Genomic DNA, 22,989 nt, shown 5'->3' with positions numbered 1-22,989 from the left:
TGGGAATACCTGTTCTATAGGCAATATTAGATTTGTGGCAGTTTCCACAATGGGCACATCAGGGTAAACTCTCTGGACATGTGGCTGTGGCACCTGAGTGTGTACTACTGGAGTAGTAGGTGCATTAAGAATACTCTGCATCGGACTCTGTGTCGGGCTAGGTTTAACCTGCACCGGACTCACTGTCCCATTAACCGGTGTCAGAGCTGAAGAATCAGCACTGGTGCTTGGACCGCTCTCATGTGCTGCATATGGTGGTGGACGATTTCTCAATAACTGTAAAAGAAACTCATCATCGCCTGATTCTTCCTCATATGTCAAAGATTTTCTAGCTTCCCTGCTCTCGGAAGGGCTCTTGTTAGTCTTTCTAGTATCTTTCCTCCCTTCCTTCTCACCGTCTTGTGTAATTGCTGGGAATAACTTAGGGCCAGATGTAGCAAAGGTTTTTACCCATTCTGTGTCTATGGGAAAAAGTGTTCGTACATATGGCCCTTAATCCCCTGCAAAGTCTTTGTTTTCCAAAGCCTCTGAACAATGTCCCATCTAGCCTCCGCTAGTGCCTTCTCTGCCTTTCTCATTCTCCTCTCAAATTTCTGTTGCTGTTGCTGTCTGGCTACTAACTCCCAAATCGCTAATGTCTCGGAGGGGGTTAAAGAACATACAGCACCGTCCTTAAATGCTCTAAACTCCTCAAAATTGAATGTTCATTAGTAGGAAACGCTAAACTCCTATCCTTGTCATTTTGCACCACTGCTTTAGCCAAAGACATGGAACGACACCCTTCTCTTCGATTACAATGTAAGCTGGTTACCTTCTGACGGTTTAATGTCCCCTATACTAGTTGTAATGTACGCATCTCCCCTTAAGGCACTCTTTAAAGCTTTGAAAAATGTCATCTTTTCAACCTTTATGTTATTCAAAATCAAATGAGGAAATGACTTTTAATCCCAAAATTCTCTTCACCCACTCTCTCAACCAATTGCGCCTCACGGACGGCTGCCAATCCGTGCGCGACTCTTCTCACTAACTGACCTATCCCAGCGCGGCTCCAAAGATGTCACACTCATACGTACTGCGGCTGACAAAGTCTTGCAGCTTGTCCTCCCGAAACTCAGATTCACACAAAACTTATGCAAAATTATTGCAAGCACTAAACCAAATCAAAACCCAATTTGCCGGTTTACTACAGGTAAGGTAACACAATCGCTTCAGAAACTTTACAGATTTTTCATTGACGGCATTTTGCTCTAACAGCTACTCCTTCTTTCTCAGTCTCCCTGATTCACAAGCAAAATTAGATTAGCTAATTTCACTCTCAGCTGATCAGTGGGTCTGTCGTGGTGCACATAGGACTCGCCAGATCTCAGTCAAAAATTATTTCACTCAATTGACTCACACTCTGACTTGTCGGCCACACCCAATCAATCTACTAAACCAGACAAATACAACACAAACCAATTGTCTCATACACTTTTCAATATACTCCGGAGTCTTAGACCACGCAGGGTCCGTACCTCAACAACCATGTGGACAATTTTTTAACACAAAGTGCCACACACATGTGAAGTTCGACGACTTCCCTAATCTCACACTTCGGAGTACGCACACTCCTTCTACAACTTCATTTGGAGTACGCAAACTCCCTAAACCCTCACAAACATCACAATTCACCCACGATTTGCATAAGCAGTGCGACAGCAAAACCTACTTCTTTCACACTGTCACTAGAATGCATAGAACATCCTCAAACAACCATTGGCAAGTTCCAAGATTCTGGGAAAGTAACTTCAGGATTTAGGGGCATATTTTCTCTCCAATTTGTATCACTGAAAAAATAAATCCAATTCTGGGTGATGATGAGCTCTCAAAAGACAAGACCATCAAGCTACTACCATCTCTGGGGAACCTATTGTTTCTCGTTTACAATCTCCGGGACCAAATACTCTACTACCTCTCTTTCTGGACTGTATGTCTGACCTTAATAAGTAAACTTACAAGGGGTGCGAATAGGCCGATGCACCTTTTCACTGTGCTTAAGATGTTCCCACCATATATCCAGCATGTGCAAATCAATAATCAATAATATTAGTAATCAATAGGAGTCAGTAATTGTCATACACCATGACCTTGCAGTCATGAATAACCACACCTTTGTGTTAAAGTTAGAATATTTATTTCCCTATATTAACAATGCTAATGTCACATAAGATAATCTCAAAATCAAATGATAAGCATACAGAAACAACACTGGCTGACCGAAACGACGAAAGAAATGTAATCTAATCAAAGCCTGAGCTACTACACATTCTAAAGTTACAGTGCAAAGTAATAACAAGAATAATTCCACAAACGATATTACATACATTTAGAGTCAGCAAAGAAAAGACATCAAATGTTACTCCAAGTATTGGCTTTCATTAGTGAGGATTCTAACTGACACCAGAGTAGAACTAGCATGTTGGGCTTCATGAAAAACAATTTAGTCAACACAAATTTGGAAAAACATCTAACTTTGACTCAATCAAAATAGCGCGGTTGGTACCTAGAAAGAAAATCAAATAGACATAACAAACAATATTGCAGTCAATATACCTATCCTCAGTTTGGATCAGCAATCTGTGACAGTCTTCGTCATCAGGACATCAGTCTGGTCAGCAAGGCATCAGGATTCAGCATCAAAGTTCAGAAAAGGCAAAGTCTTTAAGCATTAAGGTTGAGCACGTCTCTTCTCAAGACGCTCAATAAAGTTATGGCCTTTCGGCAAGAAAGAAAATGGGCAAAATGTGCTGTCTTCTCTCAGTGCAGTCCTGCTAAGTTAGATTTCCTAAAACTACTTCATTATTACAGTTTCTAAGCAAATCCAACAATCAAAAGCCATGAGTTTTCATAAATATTTTTATTAAAACACAGCGTTAACACTGATGACACAAATCTGTCACAGATAAGCACAATGAAAAGTGCCAGCTTTGCCTAGGAAAAGGCCTCACCCACCCACCTACACACGCACGGACGCACTCACACTATTTCTCTTGTGCCTTTATGTCAGCAGGAATCTTCTTCCACAAATTTTGTGCTTCACCTTGTACGAATCTCTTTAAAATAAATACAGTTCACATTACCCGGGTGGTCCATGTTTTTTGGGAGTTCTTCACTAAAATTACATATTTACTTATGTCCCAAATACTGTTTATTTGCAGCTCCAGTCGCAAGCCGAACAATTCAAAAAGGCATTAAAAGAACAACAAGAGGAGAGTGATGCCCGCTGTGCCAAAGAAAAGGAAGAGCTGTGTAACAGAGTTAGACAACACGAAGAGACGATCCGTTGTTACCAGAATTACCAAAATATGGTCTGTATGATTTGTAAATCACATCTTATGTGGGGTACATCAATGATTATTCAGCCCTGGCTTCTCTTTTTATTTTGTTCTGCTATATCAGTGCTACTCATGGATCTTTGATTGTCATTTTCGTTTGTAATTTTGTCATCAATTAATATGCACACTATAAGCCATAACTTTCATGTAGCACCGAAGATATATGAACATTAAAAAAGATTTCTTCGGGGAGATACATATTACAGAGTTCACTAAGAATATTTAGCTCTGCAGTGAGGGGACTGCTGTGAGAAAGAAATGGAATTTTCTTATTTCAAATTCCAAGTTGTGTGTTAAAAGCCGATAGTGTATCCATATATCATAAAATGTATAATTGTTTTCTAGTTTCAGTATATATTGCAAGCAACTATAGATCTCTCTCTGTCTATCTCTCTCTCTCTCTCTCTCTCTATATATATATATATATATATATATATGTGTGTATATATATATATATATATATATATATATATATATATATATATATATATATATATATATATAGTTATATATTTACACCTACTCCTCCTGCCGCCAGTATCACAGGAGCAGCAGCTCTCGTTCCTGTTCCACTATCTGAATCAAGAAGTAGGTGGCACAGCACATTGGATCACCAGGATCACCATAAATCCTTTTATTTATGTTAGTTAAAAAAGTGATTTAGTGCGGTCATGGCCAACATCTTTTGGCCAGATCCTTCCACTGGGCCATAGAGTATACATTTGTAGAGTGCCTTTTAAAGGGTGTTAGACCTGTCGGCCTTAGGGTGGTCTTCCCCCAAACATTTTGCCTGCTTGCCTCATATGTTTGTTCAATATTTTTGTTGGCCTTAGGACTCTGAGCACTTTACCACTGCCGATCAGTGTTAAAGTGCATGTGCTTCTCCCCTAAAGATGGGAACACTGATGTATACACAATTGGCAGATTTAATTTACTTATAAGCCCATTGTAAAGTGGGATGGCATTTACCCAGGGCCTGTAAATCAAATGCTTCTAGTGGTCCTGCAGCAGTGTTTCTGCCACCCACTTAAGTAGCCCTTTAAATATGTCAGGCCTGCCACTGAAGAGCCTATGTGTGCAGTCTTGCTGATACTTTTACTTGGCTTTTAAAACCTCTTGTCAAGCCTTAAACTCCCCCTTTATTATACATGTTACCCCTGAGATAGGCCCTAAGTGAACCTAAGGGCAGAGTGCTGTGTAAGTAAAAGTCAGGACATGTTTTTTAAGTTTTACATGTCCTCGTAATAAAAAACTCCCAAAGTCGTTTTTCACTGCTCTGAGGCCTACTCCTATCATAGGGTAGCATTGGGAATTCCTTAATACACATTTAAGGTGTAATTCCTGATTAGAAAGGAATAGTTGTGTCATGTTTCATATCGTTAGAACAGTAATGATAAATCCTCGATACTGGTAAAATAGGATGTAACAATTCTACTTTAGAAATACCAATTTTAGAAAATTGACATTTCTCTGCCCTTACATCTCTGTGTACCTGCAGCCTGTCTCCAATACACATCTGGAGTGGGTGAGAGCTACACATTGTGCATTCCCTGTAAACAGCCACAAACACAGGAAGGGTAGGTGTGCCTGAGCACCCAACTGCATTCATCTGCATTCTCATGGCTCTTTCTGGGCAGGAAGGGTGGGAAGGGGAGGACACTTACACCTAAATAGGCAGTGCCTGTCCCCACACAAAGGGCTGACTACTCCCTACTGATAGTCTGGAGCCAGGGCTGAAGAAGAAAGCATGCTTGTGTACTTCAAAGACCCTTCTTTGAATCCACCCCCACTTCAAAGAGACTTTTGAGCATATGTACTAGGCCTTTCACTCCACCAAATCAGACACTTCTGGACCTACAACTGGACTTTGTCAGAAGAACTGCTTGCTGCTTAAAGGACTCATTTGCTGGACAGCTGCACCTGGAAGGCCTACTTTTCTCTTGTGTTGCCCTGCTGCACTCTGACTCTGGTGAAGAAGGACTGGACTTTGCCTTCTACCTGAAGTATGTTCCAAGGGCTTGTTGGCTTGCCTCCTGTTGCTGGCGATGCAGGGATATCAAACCCTCCACCCCTGCTCCAGTGAATGTTCACTTGAAGTAGACCCAGATACTTGCATCATGGAAATCAACGCATCTCCTGAGTGCATTTAGCAGAACCGGTTCATCGATCTGGCTGCAGGAGTAGAACTGATGCAAGGCTCTCAGAACCAGCGCTTTGCCTTGAGAGCCCAATGCATCGGAACCATGCTCTGCTGCCTCAGAAGTCTATGGAGATCGACATGTCCCTCGACTGCATGGAGAAACCCGGCATATCGCACTACGCAATCAACACATTGTGGCTCCAGCGCTTGTCTTTGGCATCCTTGCGAGGACCCGATCGACGCATCTTGCCACGCATCTTGCTGTTGCGACCAGGAAAGGTACTTTGTTCACTGGGGGGGTTCATGGGTCCTGTAGCCGGCCTGCACTCCATCAAGGCCAGCCCGAACTTTGACTTTGCTACGGTCCAACAAGACCCAAATTAAACCCTAAAGCGCCATTTGCTTCTAAGTGCTAGAACTCTTTTATTCTTCTAAAATCCATAACTCGTATTCTACTTATTGGATTTTTGTCTTTTTTGCCTTGATTTATTTATGAAGTTATTGTCTATTTTTCTACATCTGTGTGTAGTTTTTTTGTTATGTTTTCATTGTTTTGCTGTGTGTGTGTTGCACAAATACATTAGCAAAAATGTATTGGGCATCGCACACCTATAAAGATACCCAAATAAGTCTATTTTTTCAAGGAAGGGTGTGCTCCAGGGTATGACCTTCTGACCGTAGGTATGATCCAAAAGAAAACAGTAGCGGTTCCCTTTTATGGGAATACCGTCCCCTAAGTGCACTACCACTACTGACCTGCTAAGGAGTTATATCTTGGTCTCCATGTTTTCCACAAATAACCATGTCATCCTTCAAAGTTTCCTAATTTTTATTTACAAAAAACAGAACATTTGGTTTTCAAACGTAATAATATATCCAATCTTTCATTGGGTTCCAACATTTATTCCCAGCATATGTTGTAAGTATTCAATAACAATTTGTTAAACCCAATGCATTTCGGCCATCACCCTTCTTCAGGGGATAATTATATAAAGACAAAGAAAAAGAAAGTAAAATATCTCATCAAGCGCATGAAAGTAGTATGTACAATAAACAAACTTGTACATGGCAAACATTAGCTATTTTTATCTGATTTCTGATAAATCATGGCAAACTGTTCCAGTTGAACTAGATTTTTCAATAAATACCAACATGTTTTGTTGTGACACGCTGAATGTTGGAAATCTAGTTCTCAATATTCTCCAATAGACAACTCGCCAGATCTCAGACTCAGAAATACGTGATAAAACATGCCATTTCTCCTGCCCTATGCAAGTTTCATAAGGTTCTATGAATGATGTTCATTCAGGGCCGGACTGGTTGTAGCGGGCATCAGGTGTTTTCCTGGGAGGCTGGAAGGGTGGGGGCCGATATTGTTACTGAGGCCGGTTTTGCAGCAGTGTTGCGATCACAGCCCCCAGAAACAAATGCAGCCGTTCTTCAACCACCATCCACCCCCTGACCCGGGGCTATTCTGACAAAATTGCCAGGGCTGCTTTGAGTTCCCATTCCAACCCTGCTTCATTTAGAGTAGCATGTGCATTCCAAAAGTAAGTTATCAGACAGTATACCCCGATAAATGTTCTCAGCCCATTTTCCGCATACCATTCTTACCTACTTCATCAGCCTATTTGCACATCATTTTCAAAAGTGCACATTAACTGTTTTACTTGCAAATCTTGTAAACGTCCACAGTTAGCCATCTCTCAAAGCGATCAATCTACCCGAATGCGCTTCAAGTCTTAATAATGCTAAATCCTTCAAACTGAATATCCAAACAGCCCAAGCTGGCTCAGCGCAAGCTTACCAATGCAGGTCAAATCCATGCTTTGTCTCAAACCGAGACACAGGGGGTTATTCTAACTTTGGAGGAGTGTTAATCCGTCCCAAAAGTGACGGTAAAGTGACGGATATACCACCAGCCGTATTACGAGTTCCATAGGATATAATGGACTCGTAATACGGCTGGTGGTAAATCCGTCACTTTTCCGTCACTTTTGGGACGGATTAACACCTCCTCCAAAGTTAGAATAACCCCCACAGTGTTCTACTCGGCAACTCAGTGGCGTTCTATACGGCTGCCGTGTTAATGCAAAGTTACCTGTTCAGTTAGATTAAATAGACAAAGGACTGTTCAACTAGTACCTAATTGATCCGTTGTACCTGCCTTACTATGCATGAACACGTTGAAGACGTGAAAACATGACCGCCATCTTAAAGCATCATAATATGGAACATTAGAGTGGTCACTTTGAGCAATCGCTGACTGAGGAAGCTTTGGAGATTTGCAAGTAAAGCAGGTATAATCCGGCCCCCCCCCCGTATACCTCCATAAAAAAATGTTGTCCAGAGATTTTCATTTTTGATTTGTGATTTTGGATCATTAGAGAAATAATTTAGCTTGGGTAGACATTGCAGATCCAAGCCGTTTTTTCAGGAACACATTTTTAAAAATGGCGGATGTGTTGCAGTTATGATGTGATATTTCAAGAACCATGAGACCTGTATACTTCATTTTGCTGTGAAAACATAGATTTTGGGGGTCACATAGTCTTATAGAGACTAGAAATAACTTTTGAGAGCAACCCTTCCGCCATTTTTCAAAATGGCAGCTATAGTAGAGGATGAAGAGACATATATAGAAATGAAACAAATAATAATGTTTTTTAATCCTTTTATGTATACACCAAACAATGTTTATGATCTGAATATGAAAAAATAATGTTTATCACTCCTGTTTTAGACACATTTTCATAGTTCACTTTATTTGTTTCAGCAATTGCTCTTAGTACATGTGCAGAATGTTGAACATTTTAGAAGAGCATATCGACAGCGACATCTTTCTGTAGCACAGGTTTTGCAAGTACATGTAAGTTCTGTGGCTAGAGCCTTTAGAATTTTTGTAGGTTTTAGCACACCATCAATATCTTTCCAACCAAATTCAAACGGATCTTTCTCTACATTTGCATGATCCAAAATATTTTCACATCTTCTGATCAAGTAGAATACTCTTTTAATGTGTTCATACACAGAATTTGACATCAGTGGAAGGTCGCTTAGCGGGACTGATCTCGGGAACTCATTGTACCAAAGATCATCAAATGTGTGATAGTCAGAACTCATTTTACACACACAAACAAGGTATTTTTTTGTCTTTAAAGTCACATTCTTCTTCTGTCTCAGCAAATCCTTTTAAAAACTTCACAGGTTCAGCAGTTAAAGCTCCAAGCTTTGTTCCAATTTTGCTCATAGTGTCATCACAGGTAAGAATATCTGTAGAACAGTCAGAACAACCTCTCCCAAGCTTTACATGGATGAAATATTGACAATTTGCATTTATGACATAAATTCCACAACAGCTGCTGTTTTCACTGAGGACACCTTTTCAAATCGAAATTCTACAGGTGAAAGTTTTTTTTTCGAGCTCTTGTACAAGTTTGTGCTTCACTGGTTTGGTTGCAGCATCTGCATCAAATAATTCATTTGTTGGAAGAAGATCATGCGGCAGAATGTCCTTGCTAAATTCACCCTTTTCTTTTGCTACATCCATCTCTCTATGTGTTTGCGAATGTTGTTTTTTTGTAACCTATTTTTTAATGGCTGGTTGGATGAAACTCTTACTATGGCAATTAAAGCGTGGAAGTTTAGCTTTAGTGATTATGTCAAACAGCTTTTTCTCTTTCAATACAAATCCCTCCTGCTTCAATTCTGTATATAGTTTTGATCCACATTCCAGGAGATCTAGAAGATGTGTCTTTATATTTTTATCCACTTATTTTTTTGGTCGCAAAATGTATTTGCACAAGCTCAGTCATTTCAGAGGGGTTCTCTTGCTGCTGTATGAAATTAAGAAGGCTGTCAACATGTTTAATAAAACGTTCCCCTCTCTTTCCCATAAGTTCATGGTGAGTAACAGTTTCACGATGGTCCATTCATTTTGAATTTGTCATCTCTTTGAATACATTGCAAATAGAAAGGATTTCATGGTAAACTAGCTGCCACTGAGCAACATATTCACTTTTACATGTCTGACCGACAATTCCCTTGGAGCTTTTCTGTGATCTCTGGATCGTCTGTTCCAGTTTCATATCTGGAGCCACAGTATTGAACCTTCCCTCTCTGTATTTCACCACAAAATGTCTTTGGATGAATTTTCTGTACAGGTATGGTTTTTCCTACTCTAGCTTCTTCACTCTTTCCAAATACCTGGATTAATATCTCAAGAAGTTGATGGAATCGACCTTGTGAAACATAGTAATCAGTGACTACACAGTCTTCACATGCAACTCCCAAGCACCTTCTCGATCAACATGTACCAAGTTTTTCTCAAGAGCTATCTGTAGGAGGCTGGACTGGCTTGTAGTGAGTACCAAGGGGTACTTGCACCTTGCACCTGGCCCAGTTATCCCTTATTAGTGTATAGAGTGTCTAGCAGCATAGGCTGATAGATAATGGTAGCTTAGCAGAGCAGCTTAGGCTGAACTAGGAGACGAGTGAAGCTCCTACAGTACCACAAGTGTCACTTGCACAATATCATAAGAAAACACAATACACAGTTATACTAAAAATAAAGGTACTTTATTTTTATGACAATATGCCAAAGTATCTCAGAGTGTACCCTCAGTGAGAGGATAGGAAATATACACAAGATATATGTACACAATACCAAAAATATGCAGTATAGTCTTAGAAAACAGTGAAAACAATGTATAGTTACAATAGGATACAATGGGGACACATAGGGATAGGGGCAACACAAACCATATACTCCAAAAGTGGAATGCGAACCACGAATGGACCCCAAACCTATGTGACCTTGTAGAGGGTTGCTGGGACTATTAGAAAATAGTGAGGGTTAGAAACATAGCCCACCCCAAGACCCTGAAAAGTGAGTGCAAAGTGCACTAAAGTTCCCCCAAGGACATAGAAATTGTGATAGAGGAATACTGCAGGAAAGACACAAACCAGCAATGCAACAACGATGGATTTCCAGTCGAGGGTACCTGTGGAACAAGGGGACCAAGTCCAAAAGTCACAAGCAAGTCGCAGATGGGCAGATGCCCAGGAAATGCCAGCTGTGGGTGCAAAGAAGCTTCTACTGGACAGCAGAAGCTGAGGTTTCTGCAGGAACGAAAAGGGCTAGAGACTTCCCCTTTGGTGGACGGATCCCTCTTGCCGTGGAGAGTCGTGCAGAAGTGTTTTCCCGCCGAAAGACCACCAACAAGCCTTGCTAGCTGCAAATCGTGCAGTAAGCGTTTTTGGATGCTGCTATGGCCCAGGAGGGACCAGGATGTCGCAAATTGCGTCAGGAGAGAGAGGGGGTGTCGAGCAAGACAAGGAGCCCTCTCAGCAGCAGGTAGCACCCTGGGAAGTGCCAGAAACCGGCACTACAAGGATGCGTGAAACGGTGCTCACCCGAAGTTACACAAAGGAGTCCCACGTCGCCGGAGACCAACTTAGAAAGTCGTGCAATGCAGGTTAGAGTGCCGTGGACCCATGCTTGGCTGTGCACAAAGGATTTCCGCCAGAAGTGCACAGAGGCCGGAGTAGCTGCAAAAGTCGCGGTTCCCAGCAATGCAGTCTGGCGTGGGGAGGCAAGGACTTACCTCCACCAAACTTGGACTGAAGAGTCACTGGACTGTGGGGGTCACTTGGACACAGTTGCTGGATTCGAGGGACCTCGCTCGTCGTGCTGAGAGGAGACCCAAGGGACCGGTAATGCAGCTTTTTGGTGCCTGCGGTTGCAGGTGGAAGATTCCGTCGACCCACAGGAGATTTCTTCGGAGCTTCTAGTGCAGAGAGGAGGCAGACTACCCCCACAGCATGCACCACCAGGAAAACAGTTGAGAAGGCGGCAGGATCAGCGTTACAGAGTTGCAGTAGTCGTCTTTGCTACTATGTTGCAGTTTTGCAGGCTTCCAGCGCGGTCAGCAGTCGATTCCTTGGCAGAAGGTGAAGAGAGAGATGCAGAGGAACTCTGATGAGCTCTTGCATTCGTTATCTAAAATTTCCCCAGAGACAGAGACCCTAAATAGCCAGAAAAGAGGGTTTGGCTACCTAGGAGAGAGGATAGGCTAGCAACACCTGAAGGAGCCTATCAGAAGGAGTCTCTGACGTCACCTGGTGGCACTGGCCACTCAGAGCAGTCCAGTGTGCCAGCAGCACCTCTGTTTCCAAGATGGCAGAGGTCTGGAGCACACTGGAGGAGCTCTGGCCATCTCCCAGGGGAGGTGCAGGTCAGGGGAGTGGTCACTCCCCTTTCCTTTGTCCAGTTTCACGCCAGAGCAGGGCTAAGGGGTCCCTGAACAGGTGTAGACTGGCTTATGCAGAATTGGGCACATCTGTGCCCAAGAAAGCATTTCCAGAGGCTGGGGGAGGCTACTCCTTCCCCTGCCTTCACACCATTTTCCAAAGGGAGAGGGTGTAACACCCTCTCTCAGAGGAAGTCCTTTGTTCTGCCATCCTGGGACAAGCCTGGCTTGACCCCAGGAGGGCAGAAACCTGTCTGAGGGGTTGGCAGCAGCAGCAGCTGCAGTGAAACCCCAGGAAAGGCAGTTTGGCAGTACCAGGGTCTGTGCTACAGACCACTGGGATCATGGGATTGTGCCAACTATGCTAGGATGGCATAGAGGGGGCAATTCCATGATCATAGACATGTTACATGGCCATATTCGGAGTTACCATTGTGAAGCCACATATAGGTAGTGACCTATATGTAGTGCACGCGTGTAATGGTGTCCCCGCACTCACAAAGTCTGGGGAATTGGCCCTGAACAATGTGGGAGCACCTTGGCTAGTGCCAGGGTGCCCTCACACTAAGTAACTTTGCACCTAACCTTTACCAGGTAAAGGTTAGACATATAGGTGACTTATAAGTTACTTAAGTGCAGTGTAAAATGGCTGTGAAATAACGTGGACGTTATTTCACTCAGGCTGCAGTGGCAGGCCTGTGTAAGAATTGTCAGAGCTCCCTATGGGTGGCCAAAGAAATGCTGCAGCCCATAGGGATCTCCTGGAACCCCAATACCCTGGGTACTTCAGTACCATATACTAGGGAATTATAAGGGTGTTCCAGTAAGCCAATGTAAATTGGTAAAATTGGTCACTAGCCTGTTAGTGAAAATTTGGAAAGAAATGAGAGAGCATAACCACTGAGGTTCTGATTAGCAGAGCCTCAGTGAGACAGTTAGTCACTACACAGGTAACACATTCAGGCACACTTATGAGCACTGGGGCCCTGGAGAACAGGGTCCCAGTGACACATACAACTAAAACAACATATATACAGTGAAAAATGGGGGTAACATGCCAGGCAAGATGGTACTTTCCTACACTATCATGTAAAACTTTTCCACAATACTTGCAAAGTTCTAAATTTCTTCACATTCTTTGAAAAACTCTTCGAACTTGGTTTTCTGATTTTAAACTGAGTGTATTGAACATTGGCTGGCTTTGCATATCCATTTCCCATTGACACATAGGCCCTCACTACAACCCTGGCGGTCGGTGTTAAAGCGGCGGTAATACCGCCAACAGACAGGCGGTAAAAAAAATTGAATCACAACCGTGGCGGAAACCCCCAACACAGACAGCCACTTTAACACTCTGACCTTCACGGCGGTAGCAACAAACACCGCAGAGGTAACTCCTAACAGACAGGCGAAACACAATGTACCACCCACTGTATTACAAGGCACCAATCCGCTAGATTTTCCGGGGCGGTACCAATGCCATCTGAAGCACAGCGGAAACAGTACACAGAAGGGAAGCCACTCACCTCTCGACACCTAATGAGGAACCAGGACGCCATGGAGAGCGAGTTACATGTGCTACCAATGTTGGTTTACCTCCTCTTCTACCAGGAACATCAAAGATGGCAGCGACGACCACAGTGAGTACTGCACCTAGCACACAGGGGAGGGGGAGGAAAAAGAGAGTGACACACACACACGCAACACCCCCACCCTCACCGACAACACCATACACACAAATACATGCATCAACATTACATTTACATTTACATCCCGTAACCCTCTGGAAGAACGCAAGGACACAATTAAATGATTGTAACAAGTGTATTCATCGAAAATCCAGATAGGGAAACAGGTCTGTAACAGATCATTATATACAAATATGTACAGCAACTACACAAGTCTGGATAGTGTTCCATTCATTGTCCGTGGACCAGTGGTCCCAAAATGCATGGGCGAAGCCCACACATGATAAGTGCCTCAAAACAGAGAGAACACTGCAGAGGCATCAGGTAAAAAAAAAACAGCCACCTCAAAAGATGGGGGGGGGCACCTCAGCCGGATGATGGGACGATGCTACTGCTCCACAAGGGGGCTCAATGCCCACTGTTCGCTCCTGGGGAGTGCAAAGCCACAGTCTCACAAGTCTCTCAAGTGGGTGGGTTGCCCACTGATTGGTCCTGGGGAGTGCAAAGCCACAGTCTCACAAATCTCTCAAGTGGGTGGGTTGCCCAATGATTGATCCTGGGGAGTGCAAGGCTACTGTCTCTCTAGTCGATGCTGTTCTCCACTGGTTCTGGAGGGGATACGTGCCCAGAGTGCTTCATCCTGCTAAGGAATGGGGTAGTGGATGCTGTTCTCCACTGGTTCTGGGGGGCTTTGTTCCCAGAGTGCTTCATCCTGCCAAGGACTGGGGTAGTGAATGCTGTTCTCCACTGGTTCTGGAGGGGGCTTTGTGCCCAGAGTGCTTCATCCTGCCAAAGACTGGGGTAGTGGATGCTGTTCTTCACTGGTTCTGGAGGGGGCTTGGTGCCCAGAGTGCTTCATCCTGCCAATGACTGGGGTAGTGGATGCTGTTCTTCACTGGTTCTGGAGGGGGCTTTGTGCCCAGAGTGCTTCATCCTGCCAAGGACTGGGGTAGTGGTTGCTGTTCTCCACTGGTTCTGAAGGGGGCTTGGTGCACAGAGTGCTTCATCCTGCCAAGGACTGGGGTAGTGGATGCTGTTCTTCACTGATTCTGGAGGGGGCTTGGTGCCCAGAGTGCTTCATCCTGCCAAGGACTGGGGTAGTGGATGCTGTTCTCCACTGGTTCTGGAGGGGGCTCGGTGCCAAGACTGCTTCATCCTGCCAAGGACTGTGGTAGTGGATGCTGTTCTTCACTGGTTCTGGAGGGGGCTTGGTGCCCAGAGTGCTGCACGTGGTGTGTGGCAGTTCCCATTCCCGCACCTGGGTGTCAGAGCCACGAGATTTCCTGGGGTAACAAGATACTCCTTGGAGGCAGAGACACACTCCACCGTGCGGCGACTTAGCCTGCCAACTGCTGGTACTGCCAGTGCTGGTTGTGGTGCCTCATGTACTCTGTGCAGGGTCCAGGACATCTCCTGCATCCTCGGACGACTGCCCACTGGGGATGATGTGCATGTCGGCTGTGGAGGCACTGTCTGAGCATGTTGCAGGGCAGGTGGCGGTGGTTGCGGCGGTGTCAGTGGCGGCGGTGCTGGCGGTGGTGCATGTGTCAGCACCTGTGGAGGGAGACACCAGGACGTCTCCTGCAACCACGGACGGCTGCCCAATGGGGATGATGCTGAGGACTGTAGCAGAGGCAGCAGACGTGCAGGTGGGCGTGCAGGTGGTGGTGCAGGTGGTGGTGCAGGTGGCGGTGCAGGTGGCGGTGCAGGTGGCGGTGCAGGTGGCGGAGGTTGGGCGGTGGCCACCGCCGTACAGGTTGCTGTTCTGTCTTGCAGAAGTGGTGTCACCACTCCCACACCCGGAGGCTCCGTGTCCTGAGCTGACTTCCCTTTAGCCTTGTGTCCCTTCCCCACCTTGGAAGTCGCTGCTGGGACCTTGGCACTGTCCTCTTTTGTCTTGGAGGAGGCCTTGCTGGGTGGTTGGTGCGGCTTTTCCCTACGGCATGTGGGCCCCTTCTTCACCTTGGCAGGTGGCGGAATAGGGTGGTCCTTGGCCTCACTAGGTGGCACACTGGCAGCCCTGATGGGTGCCGCCTGTGATATTACTGGACTTGCAGGGACCACAGTGCTCGAGGATTTTGTGGCTGAGGTGCTGGGCTGGGATCTGGACATCATGGCCCTAGGGAAAGGACGGGGGGGAGGTGTAGGGAAGAGGTCAATGTTAGCGAGGAAAAGTTTTTTAGACACACTGGGACAGGAAGATGGAGGGGGTTTGGGAGTGGAGGAAGAGGTAGTGGTTGTAGGAGGTGTACGTCTTCTGAGTTTGGGTGAGTGTGCATGGGCTGGAGGCTGTTGTGAGGTGGATGGCTGTTGAGTGGGTGTGTGCCGGCGTTTGTGTACTTTGGGAGGAGGGCTCACAGACACAGACACACTGGTAGAGGACACAGGGGACGTGTGCATGGTAGTGGGGGTGGTGATTGCATGTGAGCGGTGTGTGGTGATGGCCGTGCTGGTGATGGAGGTAGTGGCTGAGGATGTAGTGCATGCAGGTGTGAGTGGAGACGAGACTGGGAAGGAGGAGGAGGACGTGGAGGAGGGGGACACAGTGGAGGCAGTGGATGTTGTTGTGTCTGCATGGGGATGGTGCTTGTGTGAGTGCATGTGGGATGTGTGGTGCTTATGTTTGCCATGTCCACTCTTGTGTGTTGATGAGTGTGCATGCTGGTCTGATGGTGTGCCTGGGATAGGCTGAGGTAGAGGAGATTGGGTCTGGGTAGTGGAAGTTGGAGGGGAGAGGCTGGACACAGGGACAATGGCTGCCATCAATGCTGAGGCCAGAGCCTGAAATGCTCTCTGTTTGGCTGCCACGCCAGAATGAATGCCCTCCAGGTATGCATTTGTTTGCTGCAAATGCCTCTCGACACCCTGGGTGGCATTCAAAATGGTTGATTGCCCAACAGTGAGGGATCTCAGGAGGTCAATAGCCTCCTCACTGAGGGCAGCAGGGCTTACTGGGGCAGGGCCTGAGGTGCCTGGGGTGAAGAACATGCCCACCCTCCTGGGTGAGCAGGCACAGGAAACTCGATGAGGGGCTGCTGGGAGGGCGGTGCTGGAAGGGGGGGTGGCGGCTGTACCTGTTGATGCGGTGGGCACAGAGGTGCCCGCCATCGCAAGGGAGCTCGCATCAGGGAAGGAGTCGCTGTCACTGGCGTCTCCTCCTGTCCCCATCATGGAGCTCCCCTCGCCCTCTGTCCCACTGGTGCCTTCAGACTCCGTACATTTACCCTCCTGGGCCATGTGGGTTGCAGCTCCCTCCTGCTCCAGTGCCAATGCTCCTCCGCCAGATGATGTTAATGCACACAAGGACAGGGTGACAAAACAAAAAGGGGAGGAAAGACAGAAGAAACACATGGTCTATGCCTGCAACAACACCACCGTTGGCGGACACAACACACAGGTAGCAGCCCTATGCACTAGGCCATGCACTAACAGTTCAGAGTAAAATCACACTGCCATGGGAACTGTGCCTAGACCCATATGATACAAACCTGTAACCCACAGAGTCTGACTAGGTGTAGAGGGCCACTACCACTTTTGGGGTTGGACTGCCACTGAGCCTGCCTAACAATGGATCTACCCCGGCACGTTTGCCCTGGCCTAGGGAAACCCACAGCCCAGTTCCCCCACCCAGAAACCTCATAAAGCGCACAGAGTCAGCTGCATGAGACTGTACTCACCCCCTTGTGGCTGCTGTGATGCCCTCAAGTGCCCATCCAACTCCGGATATGCCACCACCAGGATCCGGTACATCAGGGGGGTCATGGTGCGACCGGCACCCCTTCCACGTTGGGAGGCCATCCCCAGCTGGACCTCCGCCGTCTTCTTGCTCCAGTGGCGCAGGTCCTCCCATCTTTTGCGGCAGTGGGTGTCCGTCTATGGTAGAACCCCAGGGTCCGCACTTCCTTGGCGATGGCACGCCAAATACCCTTCTTCTGGTGGGCGCTGACCTAGAGGAAAAGTGAGGTAAGAATGGATTTTACTCCCCTGTCCGGTTCATCTTACTCATTGGCCACAACCGCCCACCCTGGCCCAAAAACACATACACTGACACATACACTGACCATCCTCACATGCTGGCCTCTACCCACCCCCGTATTTTCCATCGACGCCACTCCATACATTCATGTCCCATCCATCATGCTCACATTGTACTCACCTGTTTGTCTGGTGGACCGTAGAGTAGTGTGTACTGGGGGAGGACCCCAGCCACCAGGTAGTCCAACTCCTCTGCGGTGAAGACAGGGGCCCTTTTCCCTAGACACTGTAGCCATTGTCACTTCCAGACTCAGGTCACAGCAGCACTTGCAGTGTAGGTCCTCTCCTGTTGAAGGTCAGGTATCAAGTGAGTAAACAGTTAGAAAATGGCGGTCACGTCCGCGGCAGTGCGTACCGTCACTGCCGGCATACATCATCATTGGCTCCTGGAACCCATAGGGCCCAATGATAACCAATGCTGAATTGCGCTGCGGTCTTCGTCTGGCTACCGCGACGCTGCACAACGCCAGCGCAGTTACCTCATTTCCCCTTGTCCCTCCTTACAGGTCAGGCAGCTGCCATTTCAGGGGGCCACATGGCAGGGCACCTAACTACGTCACAGCACATTTGGGCAGGAATACGGACATACAGCGCAAAACACTGATTACATCACAATTGTTCTAAACACCCTTGTGAAACCTATGTGGTATATGACCTTCTGCTCACCCTTCTCCTGCATAGGGCACGTATGCTGGGGCAGATGATGAAATGGCGTCATCCTCCGGTATACAGACTGCTGGTGGACCTGTCGACAATGGAAGACAGACACATTATTATCACCTACAGACTTGATCGTGCCACAATCCATTAACCCTGTGACCAGTTGGAGCCAGGCCTGATGTCAGCTATATGCCATCCCACAGGAATCCCCCCTCTAGTGCATGTCCTGTCAGTACTCCATTTCCTGGCCAGTAGGTCCTTTCAAACAGCAGTGGCCATGGCATCAGGGAATGTTCTCTAACGTGTTGTCCAGAGTGTTGTCTGCCCTGCTGAAACACATGTGCAGCTACATCGTTTTCCCTCAGGTGGAGGATTTGCCCACAGTGAAAGGTGACTTCTATGCTATGGGACATATCCCCAACATCATTGGTGCAATTGATGGTACACATGTGGCATTTGTCTCCCCCCCCGCAGGAATGAACAGGTGTACAGAAACCGCAAAAGCTACCGTTCAATGAATGTGCAGATGGTGTGTTTGGCAGACCAGTACACCTCCCATGTGAATGCCAAGTATCCTGGCTCTATGCATGACGCTTACATTTTGAGGAATAGCAGCATCCCTTATGTGATGGGGCAACTCCAGAGGCACCGGGTGTGGCTAATAGGTGAGCCCAAGGTCCCAACACAGTTTACATAGGTGTCTGGGTATGGGAGAGCCCCTAAGGGTTGGTGTATGTCTAACAGTTGTCCCTCGATATTTGCAGGTGACTCTGGTTACCCCAACCTGTCATGGCTACTGACCCCAGTGAGGAATCCCAGGACAAGGGCAGAGGAACGCTACAATGAGGCACATGGACAAACTAGGAGGATAATTGAGCGTACTTTCGGCCTCCTGAAGGCCAGGTTCCGGTGCCTCCATCTGACAGGTGGATCCCTATACTACTCACCGAAGAAGGTGTGCCAGATAATTGTGGCATGCTGTATGTTGCACAACCTGGCTTTGCGGCGCAAGGTGCCTTTGCTGCAGGAGGATGGGCCTGATGTTGGTCTTGTGGCAGCTGTGGAGCCTGTGGACAGTGAAGAAGAGGAGGCAGAAGAAGAAGATATCGACAACCAAAACAACATCATCATGCAGTACTTCCAGTGAGATCCAGGCAAGAGACTGGCACTCTGTGTATGGACCCTGACTGTTCACTCTAGCTTTCCAATTTACAGATCTAGGTACCACTTTCTGCCTTCTGCTATGTTTACTGCTGCCCAACAACTGTCGAACATTGGTATGTGGAAATTAACATTGACATTGCAAATTTTCAGAGAAGTTGCAATTACACATTTGTGAAAGTACAGACTGACTCCAGATTGATTTGTGATTCAAGGGTATTTATTTCTGGGCTAATAAGTGGAGGGGGCTGTGCAATGGGCTGGGGTGATGGTGGAGGAATGTCCATGGTGGAGTCCAGTCTATTGGTATCACATGTGCATTGTCCAAGGGGGCATAGGAAGTGGAGTAATGGCAGTTCAAGGTGGATAGGGTAACAGAGTGGGACACTAGGGTGACATTCAGGAGAGTCTTATTTCCTGGCGGGGGTCTTGCCAATGTTCTCTGTCTTGTTCCTGGATCTCAGGGATCGTTTGCGGGCTGGTTCTTCTTCTGCAGGGGGTGGGGTGCTGGTGGCCTGTTGGTCCTGTGGCAAGACCTTCTGTCCACTAGCACCGGCGGAGGTGGAGGGCTGTTCATCATTCAGGCTAGTGTCAGGGGCCCGTTGGTGTGCCACTGTGTCCCTCATGGTATTGGCCATTTCTGCCAGCACCCCTTCAATGGTGACCAGGGTGTTGTTAATGGACTTCGAGTCCTACCTAATCCCCAGGTAGTGTTCCTCCTGCAGCCGCTGGGTCTCCTGAAACTTGGCCAGTACCGTGCCCATGGTCTCCTGGGAATGGTGGTATGCTCCCATGGTGTTGGAGAGTGCCTCTTGGAGAGTGGGTTCCCTGGGCCTGTCCTCCCCCTGTCGCGCAGCAGTCCTCCCAACTTCCCTGTTATCCTGTGCCTCTGTCACCTTAACTGTGTGCCCACTGCCATTGACCCCAGGTCCCTGATTGCCTTGGGTTGGTGGGTTTGCCTGGAGTCCCCGTAGTGGTGGACACACTGCTGATTGACGTGTCCTGGGGACAGAGGTATGGGCCCGCTGGGTGGGTGCTGTGGTGGCGTTTCCTGATGGGGGAGGTTCAGTGGTGGTTTGTGACTTTTGCAGGGGAACCGACTGTCCCAGGGTCCCAGATGGGCCGGGCTGGTCATCATGATCCAGGCGTGCTGAGCCGCTGTCGTCACTGTGGGCCTCTTCTGTGGGGGAACTGGATATGTCTGGCACCTCCTGTCCGGTGACGTTGAGTAGGGGTCCTGTTGGTGGGTAAATGCATAGTTATTGTATCTGTGTATGCCATCTTGTCCATTGGGTGAGTTACCCTCTACCCCTGTGCTTGGCTTATTGTCTTTGGCCTTGTGTGAATGCTGATTTTGCGGCCTGGGTGAGTATCTGTACTGGACATGCTTTGGTGATCGGGGTCCATGCATTGGTGTAACATGCAGGCATTGGTTTTGGGATGTGTGGATTGTGATAGTGGGGTATCAGTGGGGTGTTGGGGTGATGGGTGTGAGGGTTAAGCTAGGTGTTTGTGATAGCATGCAGGTAGGGTGGGGGGATGGAGTAGTTGAGATTTGACTTACCAGAGTCCAGTCCTCCTGCTACTCCTGTGAGGCCCTCAGGATGCATGATCGGCAACACTTGTTCCTCCCATGTTGTAAGTTGTGGGGGAGGAGGTGGGGGTCCACCGCCAGTCCTCTGTACTGCTACCTGGTGTCTGGATACCACGGAACGAACCTTCCCCCGTAGGTCGTTCCACCTCTTCCTGATGTCATCCCGTGTTCTTCGATGCTGTCCCACTGGGTTGACCCTGTCAACAATTCTCCGCCATAGCTCCATCTTCCTTGCAATGGATGTCTGCTGCACCTGTGATCCGAATAGCTGTGGCTCTACCCGGATAATTTCCTCCACCATGACCCTGAGCTCCTCCTCAGAGAACCTGGGGTGTCTTTGAGTTGCCATGATGTGGTGTGGGTGATGTGTGAGGTGCTGTTTGTTGTGCTGTGTGATGTGTTGTGTTGGTGTGTGTTCTATGAGGTGCGTGGATGTTGTGTAAGTGATGGTGTTGTGTGCCTGTGGATGCTGGTGTTGTGTTTTGCTATTCTCTCTCTCTCTGCTTCTTCCAAAACAATTGTTGTAAGGGGTTGTGGGTAATGTGGGTGTGTATTTTATAGTGTTGTGGGTGTGTGGGTATGGTGTGTGTATGCGTATCAGGAATTGTCCAATGTGGTTGTGTTTTGTAAATGTGTGTGTATTTTGAGTTCGGCAGTGGGGTGTGCACTGCCAATGGATTACCGCGGTTGAATGACCGCCGCGTTGATTCGTGGGTCGTGATAGTGTGGGCGTAGTTCTGTTGGTGTGACAGTGTAGGTTTTGCTATCGCCAGTTTATCATTGACCTTTGGTGTGGTGGACTTGTGTGGGTGTCTGTATTGTGGCAGATTACGGGATGTGGGTCGTAATACCTGTAGCGGATTTCCGCCGCTGCCACGGTATCTCGACGGCCGTCAGCACAGCAGTAAGCGGGATTTACCAGCAGGGTTGTAATGAGGGCCATAGTCTTGTGCACTGCATTTCACCACAGCAATCTTTTCAGGCATTTGGATAGCATGCAACAGTTCTTTAATTCTCTCACCATTTCTCACTGGTGAACCAGATGAGGTCATCAAACCTCTGTGACCACTACTGGCCAAGGTCATGGACTATCCCAAATCCATACTGGCTATCTGTACAGATCGTAACTTTCAGTTGAGCAGAAACATGGCACGCTCTAGTAAGGGCTACCAGTTCCGCTACTTGTGCAGAATATACCCCTCGAATCCAAGATGCTTCCAGGATACCAGTAATTGTGCATACAGCATACCCTGCTCTCAGTATCCCTGTATTATCTCTTAGACAGGAACCAGAAACAAAGATAATTTGGTCATTCTCTTCCAAATGGGTATCTCCGATATCAGGTCTTGGTTTTGTGCGCAAATCAGTTACTTCAAGACAATCATGTTCAATGTCTTCCAACTTCTCAATTTCAGCATTTGCATTTGGTAGTAAGGTTGCTGGGTTCAGCACTGTACATCTTTCCAATTACACATTTGGTGACCCTAGAATATTCGTCTCATATCTGGTCAACATTGCACCTGTTAAGTATTGGGTCTTCGTCTTTGGGAATAGAATTTCAATGGAGTGAGGGACCATGTTAGCTAAGGGATGTCCCATCACAATGCCTTCACACTGTATGAGGCTCTGTCCAAACACTGCAACTGCACACAAACAACCTGGTAAGGCTGCTGCAACTGGGCCCAAAGTATCTGAAAAATATGTTACTGGGAGGTTTACACCTCCAAGGACCTGCGTCAGGACAGACAAAGAACATTAATCATGCTCATGGCAAAACAACGTGAAAGAGTTTGTTTATTCAGGCATACTCAAAGCCGGAGCTTTGCACAGACTCTCTCTCAATTCAGTAAACGCTTTCATACCAGCCTGGTCTAACACTATGGGATCGGTGACCTCCTTGTGCATCAGCTTCTGCAAAGGCTTGGAAATGACTGAAAAATTGGGAGTCCATTGGTGACAATAGCCTACCATCCCTAGGAACATCCTGACATCTCTCTGTGTGGTCAGGGGATTCATCTGCAGTATAGTTGTGACCCTTTTTCTGGATATTTCCTTATTCCTTTCTCAATCTGGTGACTCAAATATT

The 22,989-nt window shown here is 47.0% G+C and overlaps 1 long non-coding RNA gene across 1 annotated transcript in view; it reads left to right on the top strand.

Moving 5' to 3' along the window:
- The first annotated feature begins 3,228 nt into the window (after nucleotides 1-3,228).
- Nucleotides 3,229-22,989, top strand: part of LOC138249122 (uncharacterized) — a 146,007-nt gene continuing 126,246 nt past the window's right edge. The window contains exon 1 of the long non-coding RNA XR_011194730.1: nucleotides 3,229-3,347. This is a non-coding gene — a long non-coding RNA (uncharacterized lncRNA). The remainder of the gene's footprint in view (nucleotides 3,348-22,989) is intronic.

Source organism: Pleurodeles waltl, chromosome 8, assembly GCF_031143425.1.
Source record: "Pleurodeles waltl isolate 20211129_DDA chromosome 8, aPleWal1.hap1.20221129, whole genome shotgun sequence".
Lineage (NCBI taxonomy): Eukaryota > Metazoa > Chordata > Amphibia > Caudata > Salamandridae > Pleurodeles > Pleurodeles waltl.
Note: the sequence above shows the minus strand (reverse complement) of the source record. Positions and strands in the feature narration are given on the sequence as shown.